General features: G+C 48.8%; 6 non-coding genes across 6 annotated transcripts; all 6 read right to left on the reverse strand.

The window, feature by feature from the left end:
* Window positions 1–1,260: 1,260 nt before the first annotated feature.
* On the reverse strand, window positions 1,261–1,423 carry LOC126291784 (U1 spliceosomal RNA). Its single transcript, XR_007551870.1, has one exon. It is a non-coding gene; the product is annotated as a U1 spliceosomal RNA (small nuclear RNA).
* A 2,140-nt stretch (window positions 1,424–3,563) lies between these two features.
* LOC126291790 (U1 spliceosomal RNA) lies at window positions 3,564–3,726 on the reverse strand. Its single transcript, XR_007551873.1, has one exon. It is a non-coding gene; the product is annotated as a U1 spliceosomal RNA (small nuclear RNA).
* A 2,140-nt stretch (window positions 3,727–5,866) lies between these two features.
* LOC126291796 (U1 spliceosomal RNA) lies at window positions 5,867–6,029 on the reverse strand. The gene has a single exon (XR_007551874.1). It is a non-coding gene; the product is annotated as a U1 spliceosomal RNA (small nuclear RNA).
* Window positions 6,030–8,168: 2,139 nt separating this feature from the next.
* LOC126291802 (U1 spliceosomal RNA) lies at window positions 8,169–8,331 on the reverse strand. The gene has a single exon (XR_007551877.1). It is a non-coding gene; the product is annotated as a U1 spliceosomal RNA (small nuclear RNA).
* A 2,174-nt stretch (window positions 8,332–10,505) lies between these two features.
* On the reverse strand, window positions 10,506–10,668 carry LOC126291808 (U1 spliceosomal RNA). Its single transcript, XR_007551882.1, has one exon. It is a non-coding gene; the product is annotated as a U1 spliceosomal RNA (small nuclear RNA).
* A 2,148-nt stretch (window positions 10,669–12,816) lies between these two features.
* LOC126291815 (U1 spliceosomal RNA) lies at window positions 12,817–12,979 on the reverse strand. Its single transcript, XR_007551883.1, has one exon. It is a non-coding gene; the product is annotated as a U1 spliceosomal RNA (small nuclear RNA).
* Between the last annotated feature and the right edge of the window lie 482 nt (window positions 12,980–13,461).

A 13,461-nucleotide genomic window follows, 5' to 3' on the forward strand; every position in this document is an offset into this window, starting at 1 on the left:
ATTGCCATCTAATGGCAACACTGCTTGCTGCAGATTAATTTATTTTTTGCGGAATTTCATAAATGATTAATATCTTATGACTATGGTGTCGCTATGAGTATTTTTACATGTGCAAACATTTGAAACTACTGCAGGCCTTACATTCACCCCTCCCTCCCTGTCTCTTTGCTTGGACATGGAGTAAGTAGGGACAAATTAAATTGCTTGTTTATGAAGTAGTAACAGTTCTGAAGTGTAATGAAATGATATTAAACAAGAAAGTGTATTTCTTTTTTTTTTTTTTTTTGTGAATTCAGTGATTCAATAACGAATTTATTAATCCTACCTATCTCTGCAATTAGTGTCTGTGAGTATTTGATTGGAATTGTTGCAATCGAAACCGAGCTTAATAATTTCATGCGGCTGTTTTCAGTCCTCCTCGTGCTTCAATTGCTCATTTCCAAGCGTTATTTTGGGTTGCCTGCAAAGTTGTCAGATGAAACACAACCACTGCGACGAAAGGCCATTACTTAGAGCAGGCGGGAAACTGTCATGGCCAGGAAGATATTCACTGTGTGTGGAAGTTAAGTGAGGATCCGAAGCTGACTTGCCGCACACGTTGCAGCATTCACTCGCCAACGGCAACGGGGTAAGAAACGGGTAAAATACGCCGGTTCTCGTCCGATCACCGAGGTTGGGTTAGGATGGGTGGCCGCCTGGGAGCACAGGGCGCTGTTGGCTAGAATCGATGTTTCTCGTTTTCGGTGCAGCTCGTCATGTTGCTTCCTTCGATTCACATCCCCACAAGCTCCTCAAGTGCCGCAAGTCTGCAAGTCTCTAGACGCTACGCTAGACGCTTGCTTCCGGCCCGTCATGTACCTTGCCACAGGCGCCAAAGCGTTCGGCTGGCCGACAGCCCCTGTACGCCGGCTCGCGCCACAGCAGCCACTGTGCTTGCAGGGAATGCCGCGCCCTCGAATAACGTTTGGCGCACAATCTGTTTATGGACAGAGAACGCTAAAAGGGGCCGTTCGACCGTTAATACGGAAATCGTAGCCAAGTTAGATCGCCTGAGCCATCTCGCGGCTGCCGCTGTTATTAGGAGCGCGCGTGCCACGCGGTTAACGAGGAGTGCGCTGGCTGTGGGTTTCGACGCCGTGTCCTAGTGCATTTTGTCGTTTCTAGTGGAGGCATCATCGCTTACAAGAAGCTGGTAAGTAACTCACCGACAGTGCTTATCATTTACGACGAGAAAAGGCTTTGATTGCATTACAGATTAACACCGGGACAGCGCGAACGCAGTCCCGACTACCAAAAATTATGCGCCCGAGTTACTCGCATTTGGAGTAATCGCGGGGGTCAGCTCGACCGAAGTGCAATGGACAAGCCTCACCCCGGAGGAACCGCCTTCATGATCACGGTATCCTCTACGCCAGGTAAGTATGCTTTTCCTCGGCCGCAGGCGAGTATTTGTAATGCCTCGCGCTATCGTAGTGGAACGAGAACTCTTGACGTTGTCGCATTCGGCGAAGAGCATGGTGCCGTGAATGCACTTGCTTCCTTAGAAACGCGCTGTTGGCCGTCGAGTTAGCACGCAGACAGGCACAATAACGGACCTCTGCAGAAAGAGATGCATTTTTCGTGCGAAAGACATCGCGACGCGCGGCGCCGGCCGTTGCTGGGGTTAAGTTACTGCACCCTCCGGGAGATGGCGGGCCATGTCGGGGTTACCGCCTTCGAGCAACCCTCTCCGCCTGCGAGGCGCCCCTCTTTCTCGGCCGATGTCGAAACGGCAAATGAGATTTGCTGAATGACTGTTTCTTCCAGCCACAAAATCAATTATTGCTCTTACCTTTGCTCCCTCCGTGGGAGCCCTTAGTGCTAGGAAATACGGCAGCATTGTCAATCGCCCTTGTCTGTCGCTCAGCAACCGAAGGACCAAGCTCAGGCTTTCAGATGTTCTAAGGAAGCTGTATGCACTCGTGGGTGTTGTACACGAGGGACAAACATCACGCCAGCAGGCTCTTAAGGAAAGACAATAATCAGCAAAAAACTGCAGCTTACCCCATTGGACGGTGATGGAACAGAAGACTCTTGCAGGTAAGGTAACACTTCTTTTTTCTGTTCATCTCGAGCATGATCTGGAAAGCTCGAACAAAATTTGTGTTCACTTTAATTCAGAACGTGGAGATATTTCCTTCACGCATGTGAGAGTATATGACAAAAATAATGCTTCATTATTTAAGCTAGATGGAAAAGGTTAGAGGAAGTGATTAATTCGTTTTAGGCTGCACCACTACTAGGTAGCACTGTGAAAACAATGCCATTGCCATCTAATGGCAACACTGCTTGCTGCAGATTAATTTATTTTTTGCGGAATTTCATAAATGATTAATATCTTATGACTATGGTGTCGCTATGAGTATTTTTACATGTGCAAACATTTGAAACTACTGCAGGCCTTACATTCACCCCTCCCTCCCTGTCTCTTTGCTTGGACATGGAGTAAGTAGGGACAAATTAAATTGCTTGTTTATGAAGTAGTAACAGTTCTGAAGTGTAATGAAATGATATTAAACAAGAAAGTGTATTTCTTTTTTTTTTTTTTTTGTGAATTCAGTGATTCAATAACGAATTTATTAATCCTACCTATCTCTGCAATTAGTGTCTGTGAGTATTTGATTGGAATTGTTGCAATCGAAACCGAGCTTAATAATTTCATGCGGCTGTTTTCAGTCCTCCTCGTGCTTCAATTGCTCATTTCCAAGCGTTATTTTGGGTTGCCTGCAAAGTTGTCAGATGAAACACAACCACTGCGACGAAAGGCCATTACTTAGAGCAGGCGGGAAACTGTCATGGCCAGGAAGATATTCACTGTGTGTGGAAGTTAAGTGAGGATCCGAAGCTGACTTGCCGCACACGTTGCAGCATTCACTCGCCAACGGCAACGGGGTAAGAAACGGGTAAAATACGCCGGTTCTCGTCCGATCACCGAGGTTGGGTTAGGATGGGTGGCCGCCTGGGAGCACAGGGCGCTGTTGGCTAGAATCGATGTTTCTCGTTTTCGGTGCAGCTCGTCATGTTGCTTCCTTCGATTCACATCCCCACAAGCTCCTCAAGTGCCGCAAGTCTGCAAGTCTCTAGACGCTACGCTAGACGCTTGCTTCCGGCCCGTCATGTACCTTGCCACAGGCGCCAAAGCGTTCGGCTGGCCGACAGCCCCTGTACGCCGGCTCGCGCCACAGCAGCCACTGTGCTTGCAGGGAATGCCGCGCCCTCGAATAACGTTTGGCGCACAATCTGTTTATGGACAGAGAACGCTAAAAGGGGCCGTTCGACCGTTAATACGGAAATCGTAGCCAAGTTAGATCGCCTGAGCCATCTCGCGGCTGCCGCTGTTATTAGGAGCGCGCGTGCCACGCGGTTAACGAGGAGTGCGCTGGCTGTGGGTTTCGACGCCGTGTCCTAGTGCATTTTGTCGTTTCTAGTGGAGGCATCATCGCTTACAAGAAGCTGGTAAGTAACTCACCGACAGTGCTTATCATTTACGACGAGAAAAGGCTTTGATTGCATTACAGATTAACACCGGGACAGCGCGAACGCAGTCCCGACTACCAAAAATTATGCGCCCGAGTTACTCGCATTTGGAGTAATCGCGGGGGTCAGCTCGACCGAAGTGCAATGGACAAGCCTCACCCCGGAGGAACCGCCTTCATGATCACGGTATCCTCTACGCCAGGTAAGTATGCTTTTCCTCGGCCGCAGGCGAGTATTTGTAATGCCTCGCGCTATCGTAGTGGAACGAGAACTCTTGACGTTGTCGCATTCGGCGAAGAGCATGGTGCCGTGAATGCACTTGCTTCCTTAGAAACGCGCTGTTGGCCGTCGAGTTAGCACGCAGACAGGCACAATAACGGACCTCTGCAGAAAGAGATGCATTTTTCGTGCGAAAGACATCGCGACGCGCGGCGCCGGCCGTTGCTGGGGTTAAGTTACTGCACCCTCCGGGAGATGGCGGGCCATGTCGGGGTTACCGCCTTCGAGCAACCCTCTCCGCCTGCGAGGCGCCCCTCTTTCTCGGCCGATGTCGAAACGGCAAATGAGATTTGCTGAATGACTGTTTCTTCCAGCCACAAAATCAATTATTGCTCTTACCTTTGCTCCCTCCGTGGGAGCCCTTAGTGCTAGGAAATACGGCAGCATTGTCAATCGCCCTTGTCTGTCGCTCAGCAACCGAAGGACCAAGCTCAGGCTTTCAGATGTTCTAAGGAAGCTGTATGCACTCGTGGGTGTTGTACACGAGGGACAAACATCACGCCAGCAGGCTCTTAAGGAAAGACAATAATCAGCAAAAAACTGCAGCTTACCCCATTGGACGGTGATGGAACAGAAGACTCTTGCAGGTAAGGTAACACTTCTTTTTTCTGTTCATCTCGAGCATGATCTGGAAAGCTCGAACAAAATTTGTGTTCACTTTAATTCAGAACGTGGAGATATTTCCTTCACGCATGTGAGAGTATATGACAAAAATAATGCTTCATTATTTAAGCTAGATGGAAAAGGTTAGAGGAAGTGATTAATTCGTTTTAGGCTGCACCACTACTAGGTAGCACTGTGAAAACAATGCCATTGCCATCTAATGGCAACACTGCTTGCTGCAGATTAATTTATTTTTTGCGGAATTTCATAAATGATTAATATCTTATGACTATGGTGTCGCTATGAGTATTTTTACATGTGCAAACATTTGAAACTACTGCAGGCCTTACATTCACCCCTCCCTCCCTGTCTCTTTGCTTGGACATGGAGTAAGTAGGGACAAATTAAATTGCTTGTTTATGAAGTAGTAACAGTTCTGAAGTGTAATGAAATGATATTAAACAAGAAAGTGTATTTCTTTTTTTTTTTTTTTTGTGAATTCAGTGATTCAATAACGAATTTATTAATCCTACCTATCTCTGCAATTAGTGTCTGTGAGTATTTGATTGGAATTGTTGCAATCGAAACCGAGCTTAATAATTTCATGCGGCTGTTTTCAGTCCTCCTCGTGCTTCAATTGCTCATTTCCAAGCGTTATTTTGGGTTGCCTGCAAAGTTGTCAGATGAAACACAACCACTGCGACGAAAGGCCATTACTTAGAGCAGGCGGGAAACTGTCATGGCCAGGAAGATATTCACTGTGTGTGGAAGTTAAGTGAGGATCCGAAGCTGACTTGCCGCACACGTTGCAGCATTCACTCGCCAACGGCAACGGGGTAAGAAACGGGTAAAATACGCCGGTTCTCGTCCGATCACCGAGGTTGGGTTAGGATGGGTGGCCGCCTGGGAGCACAGGGCGCTGTTGGCTAGAATCGATGTTTCTCGTTTTCGGTGCAGCTCGTCATGTTGCTTCCTTCGATTCACATCCCCACAAGCTCCTCAAGTGCCGCAAGTCTGCAAGTCTCTAGACGCTACGCTAGACGCTTGCTTCCGGCCCGTCATGTACCTTGCCACAGGCGCCAAAGCGTTCGGCTGGCCGACAGCCCCTGTACGCCGGCTCGCGCCACAGCAGCCACTGTGCTTGCAGGGAATGCCGCGCCCTCGAATAACGTTTGGCGCACAATCTGTTTATGGACAGAGAACGCTAAAAGGGGCCGTTCGACCGTTAATACGGAAATCGTAGCCAAGTTAGATCGCCTGAGCCATCTCGCGGCTGCCGCTGTTATTAGGAGCGCGCGTGCCACGCGGTTAACGAGGAGTGCGCTGGCTGTGGGTTTCGACGCCGTGTCCTAGTGCATTTTGTCGTTTCTAGTGGAGGCATCATCGCTTACAAGAAGCTGGTAAGTAACTCACCGACAGTGCTTATCATTTACGACGAGAAAAGGCTTTGATTGCATTACAGATTAACACCGGGACAGCGCGAACGCAGTCCCGACTACCAAAAATTATGCGCCCGAGTTACTCGCATTTGGAGTAATCGCGGGGGTCAGCTCGACCGAAGTGCAATGGACAAGCCTCACCCCGGAGGAACCGCCTTCATGATCACGGTATCCTCTACGCCAGGTAAGTATGCTTTTCCTCGGCCGCAGGCGAGTATTTGTAATGCCTCGCGCTATCGTAGTGGAACGAGAACTCTTGACGTTGTCGCATTCGGCGAAGAGCATGGTGCCGTGAATGCACTTGCTTCCTTAGAAACGCGCTGTTGGCCGTCGAGTTAGCACGCAGACAGGCACAATAACGGACCTCTGCAGAAAGAGATGCATTTTTCGTGCGAAAGACATCGCGACGCGCGGCGCCGGCCGTTGCTGGGGTTAAGTTACTGCACCCTCCGGGAGATGGCGGGCCATGTCGGGGTTACCGCCTTCGAGCAACCCTCTCCGCCTGCGAGGCGCCCCTCTTTCTCGGCCGATGTCGAAACGGCAAATGAGATTTGCTGAATGACTGTTTCTTCCAGCCACAAAATCAATTATTGCTCTTACCTTTGCTCCCTCCGTGGGAGCCCTTAGTGCTAGGAAATACGGCAGCATTGTCAATCGCCCTTGTCTGTCGCTCAGCAACCGAAGGACCAAGCTCAGGCTTTCAGATGTTCTAAGGAAGCTGTATGCACTCGTGGGTGTTGTACACGAGGGACAAACATCACGCCAGCAGGCTCTTAAGGAAAGACAATAATCAGCAAAAAACTGCAGCTTACCCCATTGGACGGTGATGGAACAGAAGACTCTTGCAGGTAAGGTAACACTTCTTTTTTCTGTTCATCTCGAGCATGATCTGGAAAGCTCGAACAAAATTTGTGTTCACTTTAATTCAGAACGTGGAGATATTTCCTTCACGCATGTGAGAGTATATGACAAAAATAATGCTTCATTATTTAAGCTAGATGGAAAAGGTTAGAGGAAGTGATTAATTCGTTTTAGGCTGCACCACTACTAGGTAGCACTGTGAAAACAATGCCATTGCCATCTAATGGCAACACTGCTTGCTGCAGATTAATTTATTTTTTGCGGAATTTCATAAATGATTAATATCTTATGACTATGGTGTCGCTATGAGTATTTTTACATGTGCAAACATTTGAAACTACTGCAGGCCTTACATTCACCCCTCCCTCCCTGTCTCTTTGCTTGGACATGGAGTAAGTAGGGACAAATTAAATTGCTTGTTTATGAAGTAGTAACAGTTCTGAAGTGTAATGAAATGATATTAAACAAGAAAGTGTATTTCTTTTTTTTTTTTTTTGTGAATTCAGTGATTCAATAACGAATTTATTAATCCTACCTATCTCTGCAATTAGTGTCTGTGAGTATTTGATTGGAATTGTTGCAATCGAAACCGAGCTTAATAATTTCATGCGGCTGTTTTCAGTCCTCCTCGTGCTTCAATTGCTCATTTCCAAGCGTTATTTTGGGTTGCCTGCAAAGTTGTCAGATGAAACACAACCACTGCGACGAAAGGCCATTACTTAGAGCAGGCGGGAAACTGTCATGGCCAGGAAGATATTCACTGTGTGTGGAAGTTAAGTGAGGATCCGAAGCTGACTTGCCGCACACGTTGCAGCATTCACTCGCCAACGGCAACGGGGTAAGAAACGGGTAAAATACGCCGGTTCTCGTCCGATCACCGAGGTTGGGTTAGGATGGGTGGCCGCCTGGGAGCACAGGGCGCTGTTGGCTAGAATCGATGTTTCTCGTTTTCGGTGCAGCTCGTCATGTTGCTTCCTTCGATTCACATCCCCACAAGCTCCTCAAGTGCCGCAAGTCTGCAAGTCTCTAGACGCTACGCTAGACGCTTGCTTCCGGCCCGTCATGTACCTTGCCACAGGCGCCAAAGCGTTCGGCTGGCCGACAGCCCCTGTACGCCGGCTCGCGCCACAGCAGCCACTGTGCTTGCAGGGAATGCCGCGCCCTCGAATAACGTTTGGCGCACAATCTGTTTATGGACAGAGAACGCTAAAAGGGGCCGTTCGACCGTTAATACGGAAATCGTAGCCAAGTTAGATCGCCTGAGCCATCTCGCGGCTGCCGCTGTTATTAGGAGCGCGCGTGCCACGCGGTTAACGAGGAGTGCGCTGGCTGTGGGTTTCGACGCCGTGTCCTAGTGCATTTTGTCGTTTCTAGTGGAGGCATCATCGCTTACAAGAAGCTGGTAAGTAACTCACCGACAGTGCTTATCATTTACGACGAGAAAAGGCTTTGATTGCATTACAGATTAACACCGGGACAGCGCGAACGCAGTCCCGACTACCAAAAATTATGCGCCCGAGTTACTCGCATTTGGAGTAATCGCGGGGGTCAGCTCGACCGAAGTGCAATGGACAAGCCTCACCCCGGAGGAACCGCCTTCATGATCACGGTATCCTCTACGCCAGGTAAGTATGCTTTTCCTCGGCCGCAGGCGAGTATTTGTAATGCCTCGCGCTATCGTAGTGGAACGAGAACTCTTGACGTTGTCGCATTCGGCGAAGAGCATGGTGCCGTGAATGCACTTGCTTCCTTAGAAACGCGCTGTTTGGCCGTCGAGTTAGCACGCAGACAGGCACAATAACGGACCTCTGCAGAAAGAGATGCATTTTTCGTGCGAAAGGACATCGCGACGCGCGGCGCCGGCCGTTGGCTGGGGTTAAGTTACTGCACCCTCCGGGAGATGGCGGGCCATGTCGGGGTTACCGCCTTCGAGCAACCCTCTCCGCCTGCGAGGCGCCCCTCTTTCTCGGCCGATGTCGAAACGGCAAATGAGATTTTGCTGAATGACTGTTTCTTCCAGCCACAACAATCAATTATTGCTCTTACCTTTGCTCCCTCCGTGGGAGCCCTTAGTGCTAGGAAATACGGCAGCATTGTCAATCGCCCTTGTCTGTCGCTCAGCAACCGAAGGACCAAGCTCAGGCTTTCAGATGTTCTAAGGAAGCTGTATGCACTCGTGGGTGTTGTACACGAGGGGACAAACATCACGCCAGCAGGCTCTTAAGGAAAGACAAGTAATCAGCAAAAAACTGCAGCTTACCCCATTGGACGGTGATGGAACAGAAGACTCTTGCAGGTAAGGTAACACTTCTTTTTTCTGTTCATCTCGAGCATGATCTGGAAAGCTCGAACAAAATTTGTGTTTCACTTTAATTCAGAACGTGGAGATATTTCCTTCACGCATGTGAGAGTATATGACAAAAATAATGCTTCATTAGTTAAGCTAGATGGAAAAGGTTAGAGGAAGTGATTAATTCGTTTTAGAACACGCGATCTAGTGTGGCTGCACCACTACTAGGTAGCACTGTGAAAACAATGCCATTGCCATCTAATGGCAACACTGCTTGCTGCAGATTAATTTATTTTTGCGGCATTTCATAAATGATTAATATCTTATGACTATGGTGTCGCTATGAGTATTTTTACATGTGCAAACATTTGAAACTACTGCAGGCCTTACATTCACCCCTCCCTGTCTCTTTGCTTGGACATGGAGTAAGTAGGGATAAATTAAATTGCTTGTTTATGAAGTAGTAACAGTTCTGAAGTGTAATGAAATGATATTAAACAAGAAAGTGTATTTTTTTTTTTTTTTTTTTTTTTTTTTTTTTTTGTGAATTCAGTGATTCAATAACGAATTTATTAATCCTACCTATCTCTGCAATTAGTGTACGTGAGTGTTTGATTGGAATTGTTGCAATCGAAACCGAGCTTAATAATTTCATGCGGCTGTTTTCAGTCCTCCTCGTGCTTCAATTGCTCATTTCCAAGCGTTATTTTGGGTTGCCTGCAAAGTTGTCAGATGAAACACAACCACTGCGACGAAAGGCCATTACTTAGAGCAGGAGGGAAACTGTCATGGCCAGGAAGATATTCACTGTGTGTGGAAGCTAAGTGAGGATCCGAAGCTGACTTGCCGCACACGTTGCAGCATTCACTCGCCAACGGCAACGGGGTAAGAAACGGGTAAAATACGCCGGTTCTCGTCCGATCACAGAGGTTGGGCTAGGATGGGTGGCCGCCTGGGAGCACAGGGCGCTGTTGGCTAGAATCGATGTTTCTCGTTTTCGGTGCAGCTCGTCATGTTGCTTCCTTCGGTTCACATCCCCACAAGCTCCTCAAGTGCCGCAAGTCTGCAAGTCTCTAGACGCTACGCTAGACGCTTGCTTCCGGCCCGTCATGTACCTTGCCACAGGCGCCAAAGCGTTCGGCTGGCCGACAGCCCCTGTACGCCGGCTCGCGCCACAGCAGCCACTGTGCTTGCAGGGAATGCCGCGCCCTCGAATAACGTTTGGCGCACAATCTGTTTATGGACAGAGAAAGCTAAAAGGGGCCGTTCGACCGTTAATACCGAAATCGTAGCCAAGTTAGATCGCCTGAGCCATCTCGCGGCTGCCGTTGTTATTACGAGCGCGCGTGCCACGCGGTTAACGAGGAGTGCGCTGGCTGTGGGTTTCGACGCCGTGTCCTAGTGCATTTTGTCGTTTCTAGTGGAGGCATCATCGCTTACAAGAAGCTGGCAAATAACTGACCGACAGTGCTTATCATTTACGAGGAGAAGAGACTTTGATTGCATTATAGATTAACACCGGGACAGCGCGAACGCAGTCCCGACTACCAAAAATTATGCGCCCGAGTTACTCGCATTTGGAGTAATCGCGGGGGTCAGCTCGACCGAAGTGCAATGGACAAGCCTCACCCCGGAGGAACCGCCTTCATGATCACGGTATCCTCTACGCCAGGTAAGTATGCTTTTACTCGGCCGCAGGCGAGTATTTGTAATGCCTCGCGCTATCGTAGTGGAACGAGAACTCTTGACGTTGTCGCATTCGGCGAAGAGCATGGTGCCGTGAATGCACTTGCTTCTTTAGAAACGCGCTGTTGGCCGTCGAGTTAGCAGGCAGACAGGCACAATAACGGACCTCTGCAGAAAGAGATGCATTTTTCGTGCGAAAGACATCGCGACTCGCGGCGCCGGCCGTTGCTGGGGTTAAGTTACTGCACCCTCCGGGAGATGGCGGGCCATGTCGGGGTTACCGCCTTCGAGCAACCCTCTCCGCCTGCGAGGCGCCCTCTTTCTCGGCCGATGTCAAAACGGCAAATGAGATTTGCTGAATGACTGTTTCTTCCAGCCACAAAATCAATTATTGCTCTTACCTTTGCTCCCTCCGTGGGAGCCCTTAGTGCTAGGAAATACGGCAGCATTGTCAATCGCCCTTGTCTGTCGCTCAGCAACCGAAGGACCAAGCTCAGGCTTTCAGATGTTCTAAGGAAGCTGTATGCACTCGTGGGTGTTGTACACGAGGGACAAACATCACGCCAGCAAGCTCTTAAGGAAAGACAATAATCAGCAAAAAACTGCAGCTTACCCCATTGGACGGTGATGGAACAGAAGACTCTTGCAGGTAAGGTAACACTTCTTTTTTTCTGTTCATCTCGATCATGATCTGGAAAGCTCGAACAAAATTTGTGTTCACTTTAATTCAGAACGTGGAGATATTTCCTTCACGCATGTGAAAGTATACGACAAAAATAATGCTTCATTATTTAAGCTAGATGGAAAAGTTTAGGGGAAGTGATTAATTCGTTTTAGGCTGCACCACTACTAGGTAGCACTGTGAAAACAATGCCATTGCCATCTAATGGCAACACTGCTTGCTGCAGATTAATTTATTTTTGCGGCATTTCATAAATGATTAATATCTTATGACTATGGTGTCGCTATGAGTATTTTTACATGTGCAAACATTTGAAACTACTGCAGGCCTTACATTCACCCCTCCCTGTCTCTTTGCTTGGACATGGAGTAAGTAGGGATAAATTAAATTGCTTGTTTATGAAGTAGTAACAGTTCTGAAGTGTAATGAAATGATATTAAACAAGAAAGTGTATTTTTTTTTTTTTTTTTTTTTTTTTTTTTTTTTGTGAATTCAGTGATTCAATAACGAATTTATTAATCCTACCTATCTCTGCAATTAGTGTACGTGAGTGTTTGATTGGAATTGTTGCAATCGAAACCGAGCTTAATAATTTCATGCGGCTGTTTTCAGTCCTCCTCGTGCTTCAATTGCTCATTTCCAAGCGTTATTTTGGGTTGCCTGCAAAGTTGTCAGATGAAACACAACCACTGCGACGAAAGGCCATTACTTAGAGCAGGAGGGAAACTGTCATGGCCAGGAAGATATTCACTGTGTGTGGAAGCTAAGTGAGGATCCGAAGCTGACTTGCCGCACACGTTGCAGCATTCACTCGCCAACGGCAACGGGGTAAGAAACGGGTAAAATACGCCGGTTCTCGTCCGATCACAGAGGTTGGGCTAGGATGGGTGGCCGCCTGGGAGCACAGGGCGCTGTTGGCTAGAATCGATGTTTCTCGTTTTCGGTGCAGCTCGTCATGTTGCTTCCTTCGGTTCACATCCCCACAAGCTCCTCAAGTGCCGCAAGTCTGCAAGTCTCTAGACGCTACGCTAGACGCTTGCTTCCGGCCCGTCATGTACCTTGCCACAGGCGCCAAAGCGTTCGGCTGGCCGACAGCCCCTGTACGCCGGCTCGCGCCACAGCAGCCACTGTGCTTGCAGGGAATGCCGCGCCCTCGAATAACGTTTGGCGCACAATCTGTTTATGGACAGAGAAAGCTAAAAGGGGCCGTTCGACCGTTAATACCGAAATCGTAGCCAAGTTAGATCGCCTGAGCCATCTCGCGGCTGCCGTTGTTATTACGAGCGCGCGTGCCACGCGGTTAACGAGGAGTGCGCTGGCTGTGGGTTTCGACGCCGTGTCCTAGTGCATTTTGTCGTTTCTAGTGGAGGCATCATCGCTTACAAGAAGCTGGCAAATAACTGACCGACAGTGCTTATCATTTACGAGGAGAAGAGACTTTGATTGCATTATAGATTAACACCGGGACAGCGCGAACGCAGTCCCGACTACCAAAAATTATGCGCCCGAGTTACTCGCATTTGGAGTAATCGCGGGGGTCAGCTCGACCGAAGTGCAATGGACAAGCCTCACCCCGGAGGAACCGCCTTCATGATCACGGTATCCTCTACGCCAGGTAAGTATGCTTTTACTCGGCCGCAGGCGAGTATTTGTAATGCCTCGCGCTATCGTAGTGGAACGAGAACTCTTGATGTTGTCGCATTCGGCGAAGAGCATGGTGCCGTGAATGCACTTGCTTCTTTAGAAACGCGCTGTTGGCCGTCGAGTTAGCAGGCAGACAGGCACAATAACGGACCTCTGCAGAAAGAGATGCATTTTTCGTGCGAAAGACATCGCGACTCGCGGCGCCGGCCGTTGCTGGGGTTAAGTTACTGCACCCTCCGGGAGATGGCGGGCCATGTCGGGGTTACCGCCTTCGAGCAACCCTCTCCGCCTGCGAGGCGCCCTCTTTCTCGGCCGATGTCAAAACGGCAAATGAGATTTGCTGAATGACTGTTTCTTCCAGCCACAAAATCAATTATTGCTCTTACCTTTGCTCCCTCCGTGGGAGCCCTTAGTGCTAGGAAATACGGCAGCATTGTCAATCGCCCTTGTCTGTCGCTCAG

The sequence above is a fragment of the Schistocerca gregaria genome, chromosome 1, assembly GCF_023897955.1.
Source record: "Schistocerca gregaria isolate iqSchGreg1 chromosome 1, iqSchGreg1.2, whole genome shotgun sequence".
Lineage (NCBI taxonomy): Eukaryota > Metazoa > Arthropoda > Insecta > Orthoptera > Acrididae > Schistocerca > Schistocerca gregaria.